Genomic DNA, 23344 nt, shown 5'->3' on the forward strand with positions numbered 1-23344 from the left:
TGTATGTCAAATGTGAATGAGCTTATGTGTGAGATTTTGAGCTCCAGAGTTGTTATTGTTGAATGCTATTACTTTGAAAGCATGAATGATTTTGCCCAGGTTTTCTATGATTGAATTAATTGCTTGTTTTGCATCACATGATCAAGGCCATTTGTTGAAAACCTTTTTATTGGCCAAATTCATACAATTAGCCCACTAAAAGAGAACACTTTGTGTTCTATCCTTTGAACCCTTAGCCTTGAATATACACTGAAAACCCTTAGTTGAAAATCTTTACCTTGAGTTAAGTAGAAGATCTTGTGTGGTATTGTTAAATGTTCAAGTTTGGGGTTGTTGGGAAAACATGAAAAGCATTGAGCTAAGAGCTAAAAAGTAAGAATATGCAAAGAAAAAGAAAATAAAAGAAAAAGAAGCAAAGCTCAATGCAAAGGCAAAAGAAAGTTGGGAAAGAATAAGATGATTGTGTTGTATAATTCTCTTAACTCAAGGATTTTGTGATCTAGAAAAACCAATTTTCTTGTTAGCCCAGCCACATTATAAGCCATAGAAAAGTCCTTGTGATGATGCATGCTTGTGAATGTTTTTGATTGTGGTAAAATGAAAGGCAAAGTTGATTCATGTAACATTGTGATAGTAGAGTGAATGAGTGATCATCTCTTATACACTTGAGTGTGAGTGAAACACTTGACTTAGTGAGGAAATATCACATGAACACATGAACATCCATGTTTAATTGATTGATCATTCATGAAAATAGCATTTGTTGGAATTTAAATGACTTTGTGAACACTAAAGCATGTGCATATCTTGATTGAACTCTTGGTCATAAGTTTGAGTGAAGTTTTTGCTTATCTTGAAAAGAAGATTTTTGAATGAAGTGAATCATCATATGAATTGGTTGAAGATAGAGTTACATCTTATTTGCTTGAGGACAAACAAAGTTTTAAGTTTGGGGTTGTGATAACAGTTGAAAAACTGTTATTTTCATGATTAAAATTGACACTAAAAGCAACCTTTACACTTAGAAACTAGCTTGAAATCATGCTTTTCTTTATATTTTTGGAAATAAGAGAGCTGGACAGGTTTATGCTTGATTTCAGTGTTTTTGTGCAGGTTTTAAGGTGAATTTGGTGAAAGAAGTGAAGAAGGAGAGAGATGAAATCAGAAAAGACAACAAAAAGTGCAAAAGGAGAAGCCGAAGTCACCGCTCAGCGGCAGTTTACCGCTGAGCGGCACTCAGGAGTTTGCGGGAGGTCCGCTGAGGGGCAAATTGGCCGCTGAGGGGAGAAAACAAGTCACGCACTCACCGCTGAGCGGTATTTTACCGCTGAGCGGTACTCTGAAAGTCACGGGAGGTCCGCTGAGGGGCAAAATGGCCGCTGAGGGGAGAAAACAAGTCACGCAATCACCGCTGAGCGGTAGTTTACCGCTGAGCGGCACTTTAATGGGCTTGGACTTGACTTTTTGTAATTTACGAATGATACATAAGCTTTAGGGTTTCCTAGGGTTAGGTATCTCTGGCTGGAACGAGGCAAACACTCTCTCTACCACCCCTTTGAAGGAGGATCTTGGATGCTGAGGCTTCCGCTTCACCTTTTTAGGGTTTATTCTTTCATTCTTTCATTGTAATTCATCTAGGTTCACCATGAATATGGTGAACTAACCTCTTTATGTTTGTTGGGGAATCAATGTAGTCTTGTGAAACTCTCATATATGGAATCTGTTTTTACATCTTTTATTTAAGATCTATGCTTTCTTTCATCATTAGTTAGGGTTTTTCCTCTTTGTTTAATGCTTGCATGGTTTAACTCATTCGATGCATGATTATTGGTTTTGTCGATACGGAAACGTACGGGGAAGTCTAGATCCGGGGAATTTCTCCCAATTTTATATTGGTTGTCGTTAAGCTCCTGAACTTATGAACTAATCATTAGGAATGCTAGGAATTGTATGAACTCGTGATTAGGGAGAAGCCTTCTGGAAAGGTACATTAGAGAGTGGCATTAACAATGGTGATTTGATCGTTGAATTCCTAAAATATATGAGAGTGGATAAGATGAAATTGAACCCCAACAACATATCCATACATAAATTTCATTGAAAGTGTTTATCTTTTGCTTTTTGCCATTGATCACAATTCATGCATACATGTTTATTTTCTGTCTTGCATTTTAAACCCCAATTAATTCGTTTGTAAGTCTTAGTTAATTAAGAAATCACATAACTAAACTAGGCCGTGAGTCCTTTGGGAAGAACGATACTTGGTCTTACCAAGTTTTATTACTTGAACGATTCGGTCATACTTGCCGATTGAAAACAAGTTTGTGACATCATAATTTGGTGTTCATAAATTTGTCCATCAATGTTCCATACGGTAAACATTGAAAACATGCTTTAAAAGAAAATGGAAACGCTGGTTTGCTTGGTTGGCCGTATGTTGTATATCAGCTTTGCTTTTCCAATCCAAAAAGCACTTCCTTTCTTCCTTTCTTTACCTCCTTTGCTTCCCTTAGTTCACCAAGCTTCTTTGGTTGATTGGCTATGGTTTTCCACTCTTATTAGTGACCTACAAAACAAGGTAAATGTATTTAGTTAAAGAAAACATTCTAAGACTTAGAAAGAAAATATTAAGTCCTTTATTCAACTTCCCTTTCTTGGTCTTAGAGTAAAGTTGATACTTCTTTAGATGGAAAGTCCCTAAAGGGGTTGCCATCATTCCCTCCCTCTTTAAAAACGATTTGTCCTCAAATCGGGAAGAAAGAAAGAAGCACAACTTTGGTTTTTATGTTCCTCCGGGATCAAAAATATATCTACAAAAGATTGAAAAAATGAGTATGATGAAGAAGATGTAAACAAAGATAAGAAGACAAAAGAAGAGTCTTGTATTTTTGAAAAAGATTTTCAGAAATTTAGGCTTGGAAAAATGGAAAATTCCATAGTCCCAAGTTATTGGATTTTTATCTTGAGTTACTTGTTTACACAAAGGTAACATTAACTCAAGGTTTGAATTGCCATATTTTGAAAAGGATGGTACAGAATATGGGATGGCAATTGATTTAAAAGATAAATGAATAATGGAAGAGTGCACAATAAATGGAAAAGAAGTAAAGAATGAGAACCCTTCCCTTTTAGGTTCCATGGTGATGGTAAGAGTAGGAGTTGCCAGCATTAGCAAGAGCTCCTTCTCTTTAGTTTCCTCTGCTTTCTTCTTTTCTTCTTCTCTTTTCTTTTCCTCTTTCCTTGTCTCTCTTTCCTTACTCTCTTCTTCTTTCTCTCTTTCTTGTCTCTCTTCTTCTTCTCTCTCTCTTTCTTGTCTCTCAACATCTCTTTTTAGCTTTAATTCTATTTGCTTAGCTTGCACCTCCTTAAGGTTAATCTTAAATTCTAGTTCTCTAATAAGGAAACCATTATCATTTAAGCTTTCAAGAAATATTTTTCCTTTTTCAATGTAATCTCTCAAGAATTGGAGGTTTCTCTTAACAGTTGAAGGTACAAACTCTTTTCTCATGCAAGATTTTAATTCAGACCAATTATGAATGGGAGATTTTCTACCTATCCTAACATGATATTGTCTCTCATCCCACCACTCTCTTACTTGCATTTCAAATCTAGATGTGTAGAGACTAAGGACATAAGATTCACTATTGCTAGAATGAAAATAGGATTCAGGTTTACTTTTTCTAGCAATAAATGGATGCATGTCATTAATGTCCTTTTCCCAAGTTAGGTATGTTAATGCACCAATATCCGCACCAAAGTATGGAATATTTGCCCTAGCTTGTTTATACAATTCACCCTCAATCCGAACAAATTCATGAAAGGAACAAGTCCTTCTTCTAGCTTCATCAAGTTTTCTTTTAATTTCTTTGAAACTAATGGATTGATCAAAACTAGAAAACCAAGAGGACCTATATGAACAAGAAGACGGATAAGAAGTATAACAAGACATCAAAAACTTTTTTTTTTTTTTGATTTTTGTGAAGGATTTCTAGAAAGATTCTAGAGGTAAAATGAACCAAATAGCTCCCAGGAAGGAGAGGTGAGTCACAAATGGACAAGCTTAAGAACCTTGTCCTTCCTAGCCAGAGTGTCTTTGGTTGTTTCTTACCTTAGTGTCTAGGTAGAAATCTGTCAAAACTTTTTAAATGCAAGAATGCTATGCACCTAGAAACCAAATGAAGGTTTATCTAAATGAAACGCGCTCCTATGTATCACGGAGACTTAAAACATAAAAGTCATCAAGCAATGTAAAGTAAAGCAAATGGAAATGAATGAAACACGGCCCTAAGTGAAAGTGCAAGTGACACTTGGAGCCACTTGACACACTTTCACACTAAGAAGTGGAAACTAACCTATTACAATGTTTGATGGTGCACTTGGAATTGCTTGAAAAGCATTTTTCCAAGTCACTTTAAGTTGAAAATGAACACAAAATTGAAAGAATTGACAAAGGTTCCGTGATACCAATCCAAATTTACAATTGAAAATTGTGGAAAAATGGAACAAAAACTAAGTGTAACTGCTGTTTCAGATTGCTGGACTGTCAAAAATGGTGTGTTTTTGCTACTGCCATGGTGCTGGAACAGCAAGGATAAAGTGCTCTTGGAGTCCAAGCTTGTGGCCACTTTAACAAGTCTTCCACTCCCTAAGATGCTACCCCTTTGGAGAAGCAATCTTGAAGTTTGAAATTTCACCACAGCATCACACCAAGCCAAACAAATCAGCAACAAAAAGTTAGCAAAAGTCTTGCAGTGCACCAGATTTTTCAGTGAAAATTAACTTGACAGCACAATGGAAAGCCAAGAAAGTTGAATTTTAATAAATTTGGGGCTGGAAACAGAGATAACACGCAAAAGGAACCTAAGATAGGGTCTAGAACAGATGAAACAAGCAAGAAAAGACTCAAAACAGTGAGTGAATCGTGTGCAATGTAAGTGTTTGATGGAAATTCCAAAGTGTTTGACAAAATGCCACAAAGAGATGCAGATTTTGTGTTTTCTGGATTTTGACTGTCAAAACTGGATTGCAGGGGTGTACTTGCCTTTTTCTGATTGTTTTACACTTGTGTAAGCATTGGTAATTAATTGGAAACCAAATCCCCAGCTTTTGCCAATCCAATTTGCAAATTGAGAATTTTTAAGTGTAGAAAACAGCAAAGAAATGCATGCTGCACCAAAATTGTGGCTGGAAAAATGGAACAGCAGTATTCAAAATGAGTTTCAGTGATGAAAATGATCAAATGACACTTCAAAGAAGTTTGTATCATCAAATGGAATATGTTCAAACACTTAAACAGCAAAGGTAAAGGTCATCTCAAAATTTGACTGGTTTACTTTCAAATTTAACCAAATTTGATGACTGAAATTGTGATTTGATACAAAGGCTGGAAAATGACCATTTGCACAGTAACAACAGGTTTGAAATGGTGAAATAAATTTGCATACACTTGGAAAATGCACTTGCAGAGACAGATTCACAAAATCACAGCAGCTGAAGCCAAAAATGCAGCAAAGTTTGGTGGTTTACAGAGGAAATCTGCATATAGGCTTCTTAATGACCATTTGAACAGTAGAACAAGTTTGAAATGGTCAAGTATACTTGCACAAACAATCCAACACCACAAAGGCACATAGATTCTCAAAATCACTCTAATAGTTGCCAAAATATGCAGAAAATTGGACAAAACTGCACCAGAAATTAAAATGCATCAGAGTCAAAGCTGGATGGATCAACAATCATGCAAGAAAGGTCCTAAACAACTAGATCTAACCGTAGATTATCAGCTAGAGGAACTTTAAACACCAAAGCCACATCAAAGACAACAAGCACGGTGCAAAAAAAACTTGAGAAAACTGTGACAGTGACTGGAAAATCAGATTTAAAACAACTCAACTACGCATTTGGAAATTCTGTGATTAACATGAGGTGCTATCATTTGAGACATGTTTAGAATCATTAAACAAACTTGTGCAGAGCTATAGTGACAACAATTCTGGACAGAAACAGCATCGACCACATCAAACCAGAAATTTAATTTTGATGCAGAATTGTGAAACAGTGACAGCACAAGCTACTGAAAGTAGGCAACTAAGGTATGCATTTTGCATTTTATTGATTAATAAAAGTTGCTACTACTAGAAACATGTTTAACAACAGTAAACACACTTGCACCAAGGTTCAAAACCACAGATTATGACCAGAAACAGTGAGCACAACTTGAAACAGTGAAGAATTTTGATGCAGATTTTTGAGACTGGAAACAATGTTTGCACTGCTAGTAGCTCCAATGATCAAAGCTAGACATTAAGCCATTGCTTATATGATCAACATATAGCTAGCAAATGCATTGGACACACTTAAACAACAAAGAAATAATTCTGGAACAGAAGCAAAGACTAGACAGAATTAAAACTGCAGTAAATTCTGCACATGACTGACAAAAACAGAAAATGATGATTAAGCTGGATTCAAACGAAAATTAAAGAAGTTGCACCGATTAAAATGGAAAACAAACACTAACGAATAGTGAATAGAATCAAACATTCACTCAAACACAGAATCAAACCAGAAAAAACAAAATGAAACAGTGACATATATGAACAGCACAAGACGGAAAAAAAAACAGAGGAATGGATACGAGACACTTAGCTCTTGAAGCGTGACTGAAACGACTGGCTCTTGATGCCAAATGATGGAAGCAGCCTCCACGTTCAAGACTGGAGCGGCTCCTTGGACAGAATGACGCAGCGGAATGAAGAATGGTTTGAAGGAGTTCGGCGCATACAAGGTGTTTGTCAAAATGTGTGACAGTGTTTGGATGTGTGTGTGAGGTAGAGTTCTAACTCAGATGGCCTTCCAATGGGGAAGGGAGCTAGAGGGAGACAAGCTAAAATAGCTTTAAGCAATGAACTTGAGAGAATGGCTGGATTTCAGCAGCATTTCATTATCAAACTCAAGTTACCTTTACAAGTGATTTGGCTTCTCTTTTATAGATGAAGAGAAACTTGCCTAGCAAGCTACTGAACATATTAGCAATGTACATGAAGCTCTATAAAAAGTGTGCAGGAGAAGCTATACAGCTGGCCATATGTTCCATACGGTAAACATTGAAAACATGCTTTAAAAGAAAATGGAAACGCTGGTTTGCTTGGTTGGCCGTATGTTGTATATCAGCTTTGCTTTTCCAATCCAAAAAGCACTTCCTTTCTTCCTTTCTTTACCTCCTTTGCTTCCCTTAGTTCACCAAGCTTCTTTGGTTGATTGGCTATGGTTTTCCACTCTTATTAGTGACCTACAAAACAAGGTAAATGTATTTAGTTAAAGAAAACATTCTAAGACTTAGAAAGAAAATATTAAGTCCTTTATTCAACTTCCCTTTCTTGGTCTTAGAGTAAAGTTGATACTTCTTTAGATGGAAAGTCCCTAAAGGGGTTGCCATCAGTCATACTTGCCGATTGTTCAACAAGTTTGTGGCGTCGTATTTCGGTGTTCATAAATTTGTCATCAGTGCCGCTCAGCGGTAATTGGCGTTGAGCGGTACTTGCGTTTTCTCTTCTTTTGCACTTTTTGTGTGCTTTTCTGATTCCATCTCTATCCCTTTTCACTTCTTTCATCAATTTCATCTAAAAACCTGCAAAAACAAGGAAATCAAGCATAAAACCTATCCAACTCTGTTATTTCCAATAATTCAACAAAATCATGAGTTCAAGCTAATTTCTAAGTCATAAAGGTTGTAATTGAAGTCAATTTTAAGTATAAAAATAACAGTTTTTTAACTTTTATCACAACTCCAAACTTAGAACTTTGCTTGTCCTCAAGCAAATAAGATGTAACTCAATCTTCTACCAATCCATTCAATGGTTCGCCACATTCAAAAATCCTTCTTTCAAGATAAGTAAATACTCAATTTAACTCATCAACAAGACTTCAATCAAGATGTGTACATGCTTTCAGTGTTCACTCAATCACATAATATTCAACAAATGTTATTTTCATTAATCATCAATCAACTAAGCAAGGATGTTCTTATGTGTTCATGGAATCTATCCTCACTAGATAAAGTGTTTCACTCAAAAAACACAAGTGTATAGGAGGTATTCACTCATTCACTTTACTATCACAATGTCACATGAATCAACTTTGCCTTTCATTTAACCATAATAAAAAACACTTACAAGCAAGCATCATCACAAGGACTTTTCAATGGCTTATAATTTGGTTGGGCTAACAATAACAATTGGTTTTTCTGGATCACAAAACCCTTGAGTTAAGAGAATCATCTAAACACAACCATTCTTAAGTATTCCCAACTTTCATTTGCATTGAGCTTTTCTTTGCTTTTTCTTTTGCTTTTCAGATGCTTCACTTTTGGCTCAATGCTTTTTATTTTCCCTTTCTATTTTCCCAACAACCCCAAACTTGAACATTTATCAATACCACAAAATCTTTTCAACTTAACTCAAGGTAAAGCTTTTCAAAAAGGGTTTTCAAATCATGTTCAAGGCTAAGGGTTCAAAGGATAGCACACTTAGTGCTCTTTTTTAGTGGGCTAAATTCATGCATCTAGCTAACAAAAGGGTTACCAACAAATGGCCTTGATCATATGATGCAAACAAGCAAGTGATTCAATCATAGAAAACCTTGGCAAAGTCATTCATGCTTTCAAAGTAATAATATTCAACAACAACTTTGGACCTCAAAATCTCACAAATAAGCTCATTCACATTCCACATACACATCCTGCTTAGCATCATAATCACAATCACAACATCATGCATTTGTTCACAAAGCTCATGAACCACCTATATAAGCATATAATGTGCACATTCTCAATCATCAATCAAGATCCAAACACCATCAAGCATTACTTATCATGCAATAAGTCATAAGCAAACCATCATAACATACAAGTTTCAAATTGAGTACATCAATCCTATTCTAAAAACAGCAGCAAATAAGTTCAATATTACAAGACAAAAGATAGAAAAGATCCTGCTCTAGTGCTGATAGCATCCATCAGTAGATGCTATCTCAACTCCTCATCAGCCTATGATGTCATCTGTATCTTCCTCCTCTTCATTATCTTCAGCATCCTCAAATGCGTCATCATCATCATCATCTTCATCTTCCTCCATAGCTGAAGCTTCAGCTCCTCCAGCTCTGTTGCCTTGGATTTGCTCATCTGGCCAATCCACTACACTATGGAACTCCTCCATAGTCCACTTGTGTGCTGGAGGTGTATCATATAGCCCAATAATCATCTCAACAGTTGCCACCTGTCCTTTGTGGATGGACTGCATCTGCGCACCTATAAGAGAGATGTACATGTCTCTCATCTAGAATGGCTCTACCTCATAAGTCTCTGCATATGCCTGACTCTGTGCTAGTCTTCTTTCTTTACGAGGACGTTGTGGTGGAACTGGCTGAGTTGCCTTCTCTCCTCCATAATACTGCCATAATAAGCTTCATCAATGGATTTCCTCAGCCTTTCAAATGGTGGAGCAGAAGTATCCACCCCAACTATCTTGCACAAGTGTGTAATCAAGGAAGGATGCCCTAAAGGTGCGTTGTTGTTCATCGTGTTGGCACACATTTGTATTTCATTGGCAATCACTTGGCCAATGTTAATGCTCATATTTCTAAGCACACAATAGAGGAGAAGTGCCCTGCTGAGAGTGATATCTGAAACATGAGAACACGGCTGAATGTTGGCATGGGAGAATGCCATCCAATACTTAGCAAGAGAAGTCAGATCAGTCCTCCTGATATTCACCACTGCACCATTTCTGTTCCTCTGGAAGTGTCCTCTAGGTACACATAGAACACTCTCCACATCATTAAAATCAGTGCCTTCCTCCATCTAGAGAGCAAATTGGCACTGCTCTCCAACCAATTCGGTACCCAGAAAGCTATTGACAGAGTTAGGATCATACCTAATAGCGTGGCCTCTAACATAGCTTAGGTAATCCTCACCCGGATAATCACCCAACCTCCTTGCGTTGGTGTAAAATTCCTTTATGATTGCTATATTGGCTGGTGCAGGGTATGTGGCCAATCTCCTCCAGTTTCTTGCCATCAGTTGCTCTCCAAACTGAGGAGCAAAGTTAGGTATCATTCCAGCTTTCCTCTCCATCAGGAGTCTCCTATCTTGAACAATCTTAAAATGCTTCTCATGTTTGCGAGATAGGAACCTACTAGAATGAGGTTGTTCAGGTTCCTTGTCTTTCCTCTTGGAGGTTGTGGTCTTCAATCTTTTGATTGAAGAGGATGCCATCCCTACATCAAACACAAATTACAAAATCACAAAACATGTTGGTAATCATTAGTAAACCATAAACAACACCCTAAAACCATGCTAAACCACCGCTGAAGGTCAAAAGAAACCCTTAGCGTAACCAGTGCACCAAGCCAACAAGAAAAAGAAGCCAAAAACTAAGTCTGGCAGAATCGCACTCAGGGGAAATTTCCGCTGAGCGACGATTCTGTAGATTTTGAAAAATCCATTTTTAATGCTTCCTAACTCCACCCACATGCAATTTTCATACTTCTAGACGAAAATCAAGCATTTTAATTGGTTCAATCATCAATTAATTCATAAAATCATGCATAAAAATCAAAATCCCTAAAAAATCATGCTTTGAACATCCAAATTCATACCAATTCATACTTTCAAGAACCCTCGAATGAAAAATGCTTGACTTACTTGGGTGGAGATGCTAGATGAGTAGAAAATGCTCAACAATTATGAAGAACTCAGCCCCAACAACAATACTCTCTGCAAACCCCAAACTTAGATGGAAAATTAGTGAGAAAGTAAGTGGAAGAGGGATTTTGTAAAGGGGAATGAAGGGAAAAGATGTAACTCTTAGAAAAGTGTTTAGAAGTGTGTGAGGGGAAAGAAATATGAAAATGAAACTAAAATTGCGCCCTAGGCTGTAAAAATACCCTAATGGGCTCGGGTCCCGCTAAGGGCACTTGTGTGATACGTCTTCTTTCTTCCTAGCTTACCCTAGGTGCCTTCCACTTATTCCTCTCACTCACTTCATGCATTTAAGTTCTCAAATCACTCATATATTCAATCTCTATCATGCAACTAAAGCAGAATCAAAATAAACAAACAAAATATAGTAAATCAACTGGGTTGCCTCCCAAGTAGCGCTTGTTTAACGTCACGAGCCTGACCCAAAATCCACCAACACCTATCAGTAGGTGTAACAAACCTGTTAATAAGCCTAGTATCCTTTAGTAGATACTTAATCACCTAGCATCCATCAGTAGATGCTAACCCAAAAAGTTTAAAACATAAAAGTAATATCCAAAGTTTTAAAAAAAATATTACAACCAATAACATAATGTTGTTAAATTATTGGGTGCCAACCAGAAAAGCGCTCTTTTAACGTCACTAGCTTGACCCAGTAAAGCTCATGTTCCATCTTCAATGTTGGTGTCTATCTTTCTATCATCACACCAACTCATCAACTGCTTCCGGTCCACCTCTTTGACTCTTTTTGAATGTGGAGACTCAATTTCTATCACTCCATCTTCTTTATAGTCTTTAGCAATCCACAACTTTTTTTGAGTCTCACATGTTTACCAGGTTTGGGTTGTGCTTGCCTTGAATCATCATGAACCGTCCTTCCTTTGCTATCTTGTTCTTCTTCCTTATCCTAAAACAAAAAACAATTTTTACCTTTGAAGCTTGGCTTTGAATTTGTAGAACTAGTCATGGGTACATCCTGACATGTAGCTTTATATCTAGTCTCTGTCTATTGTTCCTCTTTGAAGACATCAATAACCTCATTTTTTCCTTGGTCTTGAAACACTACTATTCCTTCATCTGCAGCAATGATGACTTTAGCCGTTTTCATAAACGGCCTTCCAAGAATAATAGGAACCCTTTCATCCTTCATCTCCATCACCACAAAGTCCACCAAGAATTTTAGTTCTCCAACACAAACCATAACATCCTCTGCTATAAGATACGGATTCTTTGAAGAGTCATCAGCCATTAACAGATTCATCTTTATAGGCTTGACTTTAAGATCACCCATTTGTTCAAGTAAAGAATAAGCCATTAAATTAAAGCTTGACCCTAAATCAAGTAGGGCTTTATTTACCTTTTTCTTTTCTGTGATACATGGAATGGTGAAACTTCCTGGACCTTTCTCTTTTGGAGGGAGTAGCTTCTTCTTGACCGCTTTGTAATTATTTATCTCCTCTTCTCTATGTCTTTTCTTTGTGGAGACTTGTTCCATGGGTTTTGTATAATTTGCAATTTGTTGCAATATCTCCTTCAAAGGTAAATCACCCTCCAATTGTTTGAATATTTCAGTAAAATGCCCAAATTGTCTCTCTTTCTCTAATCTCTCATAATCTGTTGGAAAAGGAAGAATATCTTCAATTTTTATCTCTTCTCTCTCTTCTTTTTCTTTTCTCTCTACTCTCTTTTCTTTTTCCTCTACTCTCTTTTCTATTTCCTCTACTCTCTTTTCTTTCTCTTCTTTTCTCGCTAACTTAACTCTTTCAACATCTACACTTACTAGAACTCTACACTCTTCTTTAGGGCTAACCTCAGTATTAGCCCCAAAATTCTGATCATGCCTTTCTTCCAACTTCTTAGTTAACTGTCCGATTTGCATCTCCATACTTCTAAGGGTTGCTTGAGTGTTGTTATGATTGGAGATGGTTACTTGCATAAACTAGTTAAAAGTTTCTTCCAACTTTGTATGTTTTTCAGTGAGTGTAGACATCTGTTGCCATAATGATGGTTGTTGTTGTGGCCTATTAAATTGTCCCGATTGCCCAGCTTCTCCAGATTGTCCTTGACCTTGACCCATGCTTGGGTGAGGTTTCCACCCTTGGTTTAAATTACCTTGGCGGTATGGAAATTGATTGTTCATGAAATTTACATCTTCCAGGGCCTCCATTGGAAAAGCACATTGACCATTAATATGGTCACCACCACATAATTCACACATTTGTTGTTGAACTTGAGCAACAATTTTTAATTCCTTTGGCAATTGAGCAAGTGTCTTTGTTATATTCTCCAACTGTTGAGTTATAATCTTATTTTGAGCAAGCAATGCATCATTTGAGTGCAATTGTAGAACCCCTTTCGATTGAACAGAGGCTCCTCTTTCACTATGCATTTCATTGTGATTAGCAGCCAGGTTCTCTACCAATTTTGTTGCTTCCTCTAGAGTTTTACATTTAATATTACCTCTAGCTGAGGTAGCTAACATCAACTTGGTTTGTGAACCAAGACCTCCAAGGAAAAGTAGAACTATTGTTGCTTCATCAAAACCGTGCATGGGAGTCTTTCTCAAAAAGCTTGTGTACCTGTCCCATGCTTGGCCTAATGTCTCCTCCATGCCTTGTCTGAAAGAAGAGATCTCTTGCTTCCCTTTGTTGACTTTATATTGTGGGAAGTATTTGTTCAAAAACTTTGCAACCACAGCTTCTCATTCTGTAAAAGTACCTTCTGGAAAAGAATTTAACCACAGCTTAGCATTGCTTCCCAATGAGAAAGGAAACAAACTAAGCTTGAGTGCTTCATCTGGCACTCCATTTATCTTCACGGTGTTACAGATTTCATTGAAGGTGGTGAGATGTTCATACGGGCTTTCATGTGATAGCCCATTAAACTGATTACTTTTCACCAACTGTATCAACGCCGGTTTCACCTCCATGTTTGTAGCATTGACCCTCGGCCTTGCTATACTGTTAAAATGTTGAGGGCCAACCAAAGTGGTGTAATCTGCAAGAGTCCGTCTACCATTATTTTCTTCTGTCATATTTTCAATGCTATGGTAAGACCTTGGTGGTGAAGTTTGTAAGAGTGTCTCAAGAGAAAGGAATAGTTCTCGTGAAGTTCTAATTCTCCAACTCCTTCTACTTTCGACCAGGCCTTCAAGAAGAGGTTCATAAATCTTTTTGCTTCTAGTCCGAATATTACCCTTCATACACAAGGAAACAAAACCCTAGAAAAATTTTGTTAGCACAAAAAGATAGAAACGAGAAGAAATAATCAAAAAATATAATTGAAAATATAAGAAGATAGGAAATAAAAACCGATAAATCAAAACAGAAAATAAAATAAAAACAGAAAAATAAAAAAATAAAAACCAAAAAATAAAAACAGAAAAACTAAAAAATAATCAAAAATCACACAAATAGACTAGTTAAACCACGAGTCCCCGGCAGCGGCGCCAAAAACTTGATGAACAAATTTTCAATCCCCAAAAACGGAGTCAAAAACTTGTTAACCCTCGGCAAGTGTAACCGAATCGTATCAAGTAATAAACCTGGTAAGACCAAGTATCGTTCTCCCAAAGGACTCACGGCCTAGACAGTTATGTGATTTATTGATTAATTAAGACTTGTGAACAAATTGTTGTAGGATTTAAATGCAAAAGACTGAAAAGTAAATATGTATGCATGTGATGATCAATGGGCAAGAAGAAACAAAACACGTGAATTGAAATATATGGATGAATATGTTGTTGGGGTTTATCAATTTCATCCTATCCACTCTCTTGTATTTAAGAATTCATCATTCTTTTCATTAATGTTAATGCCACTTTCTAAATTACTTTAAACCCGATGTCTCGGCGAAGAAAGCCTAATCATAATCACTAGTTTACAATGCCTTGTCTCCCTAGCAATTAATCATGCATTATAGTTAACAAAAGCTTAATGACAACCAACTATCATACTCCTATGTCTACGTTTGTAATATAGTGTTGGGAGAGATTCCCCAGATCTAGATTTCCTTGTATGTGTCCATATCAACAAAACCAATAATCATGACATCGAATGAGTTAAACAATGCATGCTTTGAGCAAAGAGGAAAAACCCTAACTATTAATGAAAGAAAGCATGTATCACAAAAATGATCTTGAAGAACAAATTCCATACAAGAGAGTTTATAAGGATTTACATTGACTCCCCAACAACAATAAAAGTTTAGTTCTCCATCGCCATGGAAGAACTAGATGAACAATGGAATGAAAGAATGGAAGAGATAGAAAAACCCGAGAAAGAGAAGAAGAGAGTCGTCACCATCTCCAATTCTACCCCCAAGGGGTGAAAAATGTGTTTCTACTTTGTCCCAGCCAAAGATACAAACCCTATAACGTCCTAAAGCTTATATAATACTCTAAAAAATACAGAAAAGTAGGCCCAAGCCTAGAAAAGTGCTGCTCAGCGGTACTAACGCATGACCACTTCTTGCCCTCAGCGGCTTTTCACCCCTCAGCGATGTCAACGGGTCCTTCAGAGTGTCGCTTAGCGGTAATCGGCGTTGAGCGGTACTTGCGTTTTCTCTTCTTTTGCACTTTTTGTGGCCTTTTCTGATTCCATCTCTATCCCTTTTCACTTCTTTCATCAATTTCATCTAAAAACCTACAAAAACAAGGAAATCCAGCATAAAACCTGTCCAACTCTGTTATTTCCAATAATTCAACAAAATCATGAGTTCAAGCTAATTTCTAAGTCATAAAGGTTGTAATTGAAGTCAATTTTAAGTATAAAATAACAGTTTTTCAATTGTTATCAACCACCAATCTTTTCAAAAATAGATAAGGGCATCAAATTGATACTAGACCCTAAATCAATAAGGGTTTTCCCTATTTTATGGTTCCTAATATTGCAAGGAATGGTGAAACTTCCTTGGTCTTTAACTTTAGGAGCAGGTGCCTTTTGCAAGATCACATTGCACTCCCCCTGTACCTTAATTGTTTCCTCCTCTAAATATTTCTTTCTTTTGAGGAGCTTCTTCAAAAACTTAGCATATTCAGGAATTTGCTGCAATGCCTCAATCACAGGAATTTTAATCCCTAATTTTCTCAAAATTTCTTCAAAACACCCTAATTGCATCTCTTTTTCTTTTCTTGAACATTCTTTAGGGTAATAAAGATTTTTCTCAATTTTTTTCTCTTTTCTCTCACTCTCTTTTTTTCTTTTCTCTCTTATAACTCAACTCTCTCTTTTCTTTCAACTTTTTCTTTTCTCTCTTCTTTTTCTTCCCTCTCTTTTAACTCAACTCTCTCACTTTTTCTCTTTCCCTTTTTCTTTTTTCCTATCGTTTTCTACACTCTCAATAACCTTGCATTCTTCCTTGGGGTTAACTTCAGGATTCGCCCAAAAACTATTGATAGGTATCTCTTCCAACTTCTTGGCTATTTGACCAACCCGCATCTTCAGATTCCTTATAGCAGCTTCAATGCTCTTCTGGGTGGAAAGGGTTGCCAACATGAATTGTTGGAGAGTCTCCTCAAGCTTTGTAGTTTTGTCAGGTAGAGAGGATTGTTGTTGCCACTGTTGTTGTTGCTGTTGTGGTGGTCTATTGAATTGTCCATCAGTTTACGCAAACTGACTTTGTCCCATGCTAGGATGAGATTTTCACCCTTGATTATAATTGTTATGATAGAAGACCATCTAAGACACACATTGGACCTCTTACTAGAGCCATGGCAAAGAGGATTCAAGAGGAAGAAGGATCACCTACCATTTTGCTTCTATGGAAGGTAATTTACATTAATCCTTCTTCCCATAATTAAAAGCACATTTTTCTTTGCTTTGTAGGCTTAATAAAATTGGAGGGAGCAGCTGCCAGCATAGCATTTTGATCACATGAAAAGAGAGACTTGGAGGGAGAAGCTTGCTGCTAAAGCTATCAAAAAGCTCACTGAATAACCTAGCCAGCTCAGCATTATAGAATTGGTGTTGTTTCACGTGTGCTGCTGAGTTGGAATGAGGCATGTTTGAAGCTGAAGAAAATTGGCACCTTTTTCTTTAATTTCATTTTCTTTTGGATTGAATTTCATTTCAGATTTGAGGCTCTTATCTTCCTATAAATAGGAGACCTCTTCCCCCTTTTGTAGACACTTTTGAGCTTAATGATATGCTGCAGAATTTGCTTTCCAGCTTTTGTGCTCTTAAGTCACCTTTGATTTACTACTTCTTCTCCTTTCCTCAAGCTTCCTTCCTCTGTAGGAAGGCCCTCTGAGCTGTGAGGCTTCACCCATACACCGTTCCTCCATTAACACACCTCAAACACTGCATCATTTCATCAATCTGTTGCACCATCATTCACTACTGGTTTCTTCTGGTCTAGAGCCTCTGTTTGCACGTTTCCAGCTGGGATTAGTTTCCATCATGTTGGGACACAACTGGTTGCCCATGTAACTAACTTCTTCATTGATATTCTCATGCACAACACATTGACCATTGATATAATCACCACCACATAGTTTACAAAGTTGTTGTTGAACCTGTGAGACATTCTAACACTCCTTTGGTGGCTGAGAAAGTTTTTTTGTCAAAACCTCTAATTGTTGAGTTATAATTTTATTTCGAGCAAGCAAGGCATCATAGGACTGTAACTGTAAAACTCCCTTAGATTGTGATGGAGCTCTTCTTTCATTGTGCATCTCATTGTCATTGGTAGCCATGTTTTCAATTAATTCATATGCTTCCTCTAGGGTCTTGCACTTGATATTGCCTCCAGCTGAGGCATCTAGCATCAATTTGGTTTGTGAACCAAGACCTCCAAGGAAAAGAATGACTATTGTTGCTTCATCAAAACCATGAGTAGGTGTCTTTCTCAGAAAGCTCTTGTATCTATCCCATGCTTGCCCTAATGTCTCCTCCATGCCTTGTCTGAAAGAAGAGATTTCTTGCTTCCCTTTGTTGATCTTTGACTGTGGGAAGTATTTGTTTAAGAACTTTGCAACAACATACTCCCACTCAGTCAAGCTATTTTCAGGAAAAGAGTTCAACCACAGTTTAACATTGCCTCCGAGTGAGAAAGGAAACAAGCTCAATCTAATAGCATCATCTGGCACTTCATTCGGCTTCACAGTATTACAGATCTCATTAAAAGTTGTCAGATGCTCATATGGACTTTCACTTGACAGTCCATTGAATTGGTTGCTCTTCACTAAATGGATCAATGCAGGCTTCATCTCCATACTTTCGGCATTGACCCTCGGCTTTGCAATGCTGCCAAAGTACGCCTACCACCATTGTTGTCCATGCTTTCTTGATCAGATTGTAAGGCCTGTGAAATTCTTTCTAGAGAAGGTTCTTTAGATAATTTGTTTCTTCTTGGCCTTCTACTAGTCTCAACTCCTCCAAGAAGAGGTTCATCACTTTTGTTGCTCCTTGTCCTAACTGTATCCTGCATAAACTAAACACAAAACCCTAGAAAACACTGTTAGCACAAAAACAAAAACAAACTACAAAACACAAATTAAAAATAAATAAAAATAAAGTCAAAGTTAATCAAGAATCACACAAATAAAATAGTTTAAACCGTGAGTCCCCGACAACAACGCCAAAAGTTGTTGGAGAATCGGCAAGTGTACCGAATCGCACAAGTAATATAAAATGGTAAGACCACATATCGTTTACCAGAAGACTCTTGGCACTAAACAGTCGTGTGATAACTCGATTAATTAAGACTTAAATAAAACGAGATCATTGGTTTTAGATGCAAAGACAAAAAATTAAATATGAATGCACTTTGATCAATAGCAAAAGAGCACAGATGTTGTTTAATATGAGATGAATATGTTGTTGGGGTTATATTTCACCAAGTTCCTTCTCATGTATGTAAGAATTCTTGTTTATGCATTAATGTCAACGTCACTCACTCAATCACTTAAACCCGATCCCTCGGTGAAATAAGCATGTCCTTAATCACTAGTTCATGCAATTCCTAGCAATTAAATGTGAAGATCAAGAGCTTTAAGACGACCAAGATTCATACCCTCATCCCTGAGAAATATTACTCTTGGGAGAATTCAACAAGAACCTGAATTGTAAGGAACCTCCCGGCACTCATGCAATTCATCCATCATGCTATGAATGAGTTAAACAAAGCATGTAATAAGCACAGATGAATTACTCTAACAATTAATCAAAAAATATGTGTTATTAAGAATCAATTCGAATACATGAGAGTTCACAAGGTTACATCATCCCCCAACAACAAATAGAGTTTAGTTCACCATAGACATGGTGAAATTAGATGAATAATGGAAAAGCATGAGATAGCAAAACCCTAAAAGTAGAGGATGGACACTCCCGCATCCAAATCCGCCTTCAGAGAGTGCAAGAGTGTGTTGTTGTGCTGCTTCAGCCAGAAATACAAAACTTAGGACGTTTGGGTCCTTTAAATAGAGCTATAGCAGAATAGAAACAAGCCCAGGCCCGAGTCAGTGGTGCTCAGGCGCCCCACTTAGGGCGCCCGGGCGGCGAGCGGTAGTCTTTCATGCTCAAGCCTGGTAGAAGATGCCCAAGCTTCGAGCTTCCAGCGCTCAAGCGCCCCAAAAAGAGGCTCCTAGGCGGGGAGCGGTGGTCTTATGCGCCCAAGCCTCAGAGATGACGCCCAAGCTTCGAGCATCCGGCACTTAGGCACCCAAAAAAGGGAGCTCAGGCGGTGAGCGACACTCTTCTGTGCTCAAGCCTCCAAAAAGGGCGCCCAAGCTTCGAGCACTGCTGCCTTCTGGTGCTTTTCCAGGCCTTTCTGAGCTCCATCTCCATGGCAGTTCATCCCTGCTTTCCATATTATCTCATTTTCTATCAAAACGAGGGGAATTAGTCATAAAATCATTAAATTCAACCTCAACTCTCTTATTCACACAACTTAACAGAAAAACATGATTCAAGCAAGTTTCTAAGCAGAAAAGGGTGCATTTAGTATTAAAATTACATCATAGATAACGATATTTTCAACCGTTATCAGCCACAGAATCGAGGCAGTATGCCCCTGCCACTGGCCTGCTCCCTCTGAAAGGGAACGTTCCAAATTCATGAAAGTCAAACAATACTACCTCGGTTAAGTGGAATTGATGCCATAAGTTCTTCATGCTTCAGTTAAGCGGCTAACCGAGACCTATATGGTTAAATTATTTTCAAAATTGAAATTTATTGAAACCTTTAGGCATCGGTTGGACTAAAAATCGAGGTAGTTAGCCTTTATTGCTTCGGTTAAGTGTAATAGCTGAGGTAATAGCGTTTTTACATATATAGAATCGCGAAAAAAGTTTTCATATACTCTAATTGAAATCATTGTGTTTTATGCAGAGATTCCATTTTACTACTTCAATTCTAGAGAGGTCATTTAAACTCATCAGGAAAGCACTGGCTAAATATATAATTCAATTGTATAATAGTATATGTAGTAGATATTGGGATATAGTAAGTTCTAAGTTTATGCTTCTAATTTGATTTATGCTTTGTACATTATTATTAGTTTAACTTTGTACATCGGATTGGATTGATTTATGCTTATAAGTTGATTTATGATTACATTGAATTGATTTATGGTTCTAAGAAGTTGATTTATGATTACATTGAATGGATTTATGTTTTAATATAATTTTTATTGAAAATATATTCTTCTCGACTGTTCTGGGTTTATAAATATATGCAGGTCTGTTTTTGCAGAAATAGACATGTTCTTAATAAAAACAGGTGAATACGCCTCGGTTTTGGCCATAACTGAGGCAGAAAGTCCTCTATGGCATCAGTTCAAGCCACAATTGAGGCAGAAAGGTTGGTGAAAAAGCAAAAAAATAAAAATGAAAAACATTCTACTACTTCGGTTTAGACCTGAACCGAGGCAGTAGAGTTCGAGATACTACCTCAGTTCAGAAGGAACCGAGGCGTAAAGTCATTCGAAAAAAAAATAAAAAAAGCAAAAACTTCACTGCTTCGGTTACATTTGAACTGAGGCAAAATCCTACCTCTTTTTGTGTCGATTGTGAATCGAGGCAAAAAGGGGTAGACTTTTTGTCTCGCTTGTATATTCCTGGTTCAAGAATCACTGTCTATGGGCGAAAATAACCGATGCCGTTTCCCCTGAGTGCACTAGTATACTAATTTAATAATACATTCAAAAAAGAAACACAAAAAAAATACTAAAAAAAGCATCAATTAATATAAACTTAAAATGATTTTAAATAAAGTACTAATTTAATAATACATTAAAAAAAACACAAAATAATACTAAATAAAAAGATATTATTCACTATGTTAAGAAAGTTTGATGATTGCAACAAGTCGATTTTAAATTTAACTTATTATTTAAAAATTTATTTATATAAATATATTTATATATTGTAAATTTGTTTTATAAAATTTTGTTAAAACAAACATCTCAATAATTTTAATTCTATCTTAAAAGATGATTTAAATTAATTATACAAAACTAATTTATAAATAAATTTTATATTTACTTGTTTATTGTAAATTTATTTAATTTATAATATAAATATAACTACAGTAGTTAACAACAACAAAAAATCTTATATTCATCATACGTTTTTCAAGAAAAATAAATATTAAGTTTTCATTTACACACGAAAAAAACTCACTACAAATGAACCATGAATATTTTATAAAAGAAAAAAATGGTATGATGTAATGTCCCAAAATATAGCTATAAACCATTTTATAGTAGTCACATGATTAATAAGATAGAACAATTATAGACTATAAACAAAGTATTAACTTTACAATCATCCAAAATAACTATAAAATTTAAAACTTTATATACAAGAGACTAACCAAAACTATATACAAAACTACTCTAAAACTAACTACACAGCAGCATCTCCTCTATTCAATGCCTGCTCTAGAGACACCTCATCTCCCTCTACTCACACCCACAGGATGATCATTGTAAAGAAGAGAACATCAACACATACAAAACACAAGCAACAAACAATAGGGTAAGGTAGTTTAAATAAAAGACAAACATATTATTTACTAACTACATATCATATAATCATAATTAGACATTCATAACACAACATTTTATGCATGACACAACACTGAGTTTGACTGTCCAGACTTAGAAGTATTGCCGAGCTATGGCGGGTTGTTCATTCGTGGTGGCTTCTACTACTTTGCAAAGCCATTGCCAATGGATTTCACCCTACCACACTCACGAGGTTAGTTTGTACCGGGCCTTGGAGCATACTAGAAGCCTCCAAAACTAAGACCTCCTACTACTCCTCACGACATGGATCAATCCTCTCTAAGTGAAAATGAAAGACCATTAGAGTTTCAGGATGACCCCCAAGACTGAGCTCCTACATTCATTCTAAAAATACTTGAGTCTCACCAAGAGATCTCACTTTGGAACTTACTTTCACCACTTTTAAACCATACTTTCACTTTGGAACATAACTCATGGAATGATCAATCATATAACATAATACACATTCGTACATACTTCACAATGATTCCAAAACTTCATTTAAATCAGACTAGAACAAGGAAATAAAGAGTAAACTAAAACTTAGACCAATCGCTCAACGCATACTCTCGCTAAGCGAATAAAATTGACAGTGTTCCCAGACCCAACCACTCGCTCAGGGCACCCTCTCGTTGAGCGAAAGTCCTCAGACAGGGGACCTACCTCTACAAACATTCGTTGAGCGAATCCATTCACTCAGCGAGTCTGCATAATATGGAGCACCAAAGTTTACCAATTCCAACTATTTTTCCCAACTTCTAACCCTCCTATATTGTGTTATATACCTAATTATACTTAACCAAAGTTGTCTAAACACTTCTAATCTAAATTTAAACAAGGAAACTCATAATCTCACCCAAAAACTCTAAAAAACTCAACCTAGGGACCCAAATTGAATTCTACCATTTGTGGCACAATTTCAAGTAACTCAGGGGGTTCTAACAAGTCCCAAATGGCTAACCAAGACTACCCAAAATGACCATCTGCTCACAGAACTTCAAACTCAAGTTTCCTCTACCTCACTTCCTCCAAATTGAGTTCTAACACAAGTAAAACTCTACTCCATCTTCATACCTACCTACAATTCAGATTTCTACCACTTCCAAGGTGTTAAACCTGCCTCAAACCAATTCATAACTAACCTTCGATACCTCAAATCAGTTCTTCCACCCTTGTTCGCCAATTCTCTACACTAAACCCCAATTTTGACGAAAACATCTTCAACTAGAATTACTCTTTTCTTTCAACAGTCCAATTAACACAATTCACTTCATCAATATCAAATTTCAGCATCACAAACATACACCAAACAAATTCTACTTTTTTCTCAACTCATCAACTTCATCAAATTCATTAACTTCATCAAATTCATCAAAATCCCAAATTTATCAAGAACACAAATTTAACATTCACATTTCAACAGTCTAATATTCACCTACCATTCATTTACACAACATATATACAATTTAAAAGCAATTAACTAGCTTCCCTTACCTCTAGAATTTCGCACAACTCAAGAAATACCCCTACCAAGACTTGCACCGCAAGGAATTTCTGGAAAACCTACAATTCACC

Source organism: Vigna umbellata, chromosome 11 (genome assembly GCF_029865625.1).
Source record: "Vigna umbellata cultivar VRB3 chromosome 11, Vumbellata_1.0, whole genome shotgun sequence".
Classification (NCBI taxonomy): domain Eukaryota; kingdom Viridiplantae; phylum Streptophyta; class Magnoliopsida; order Fabales; family Fabaceae; genus Vigna; species Vigna umbellata.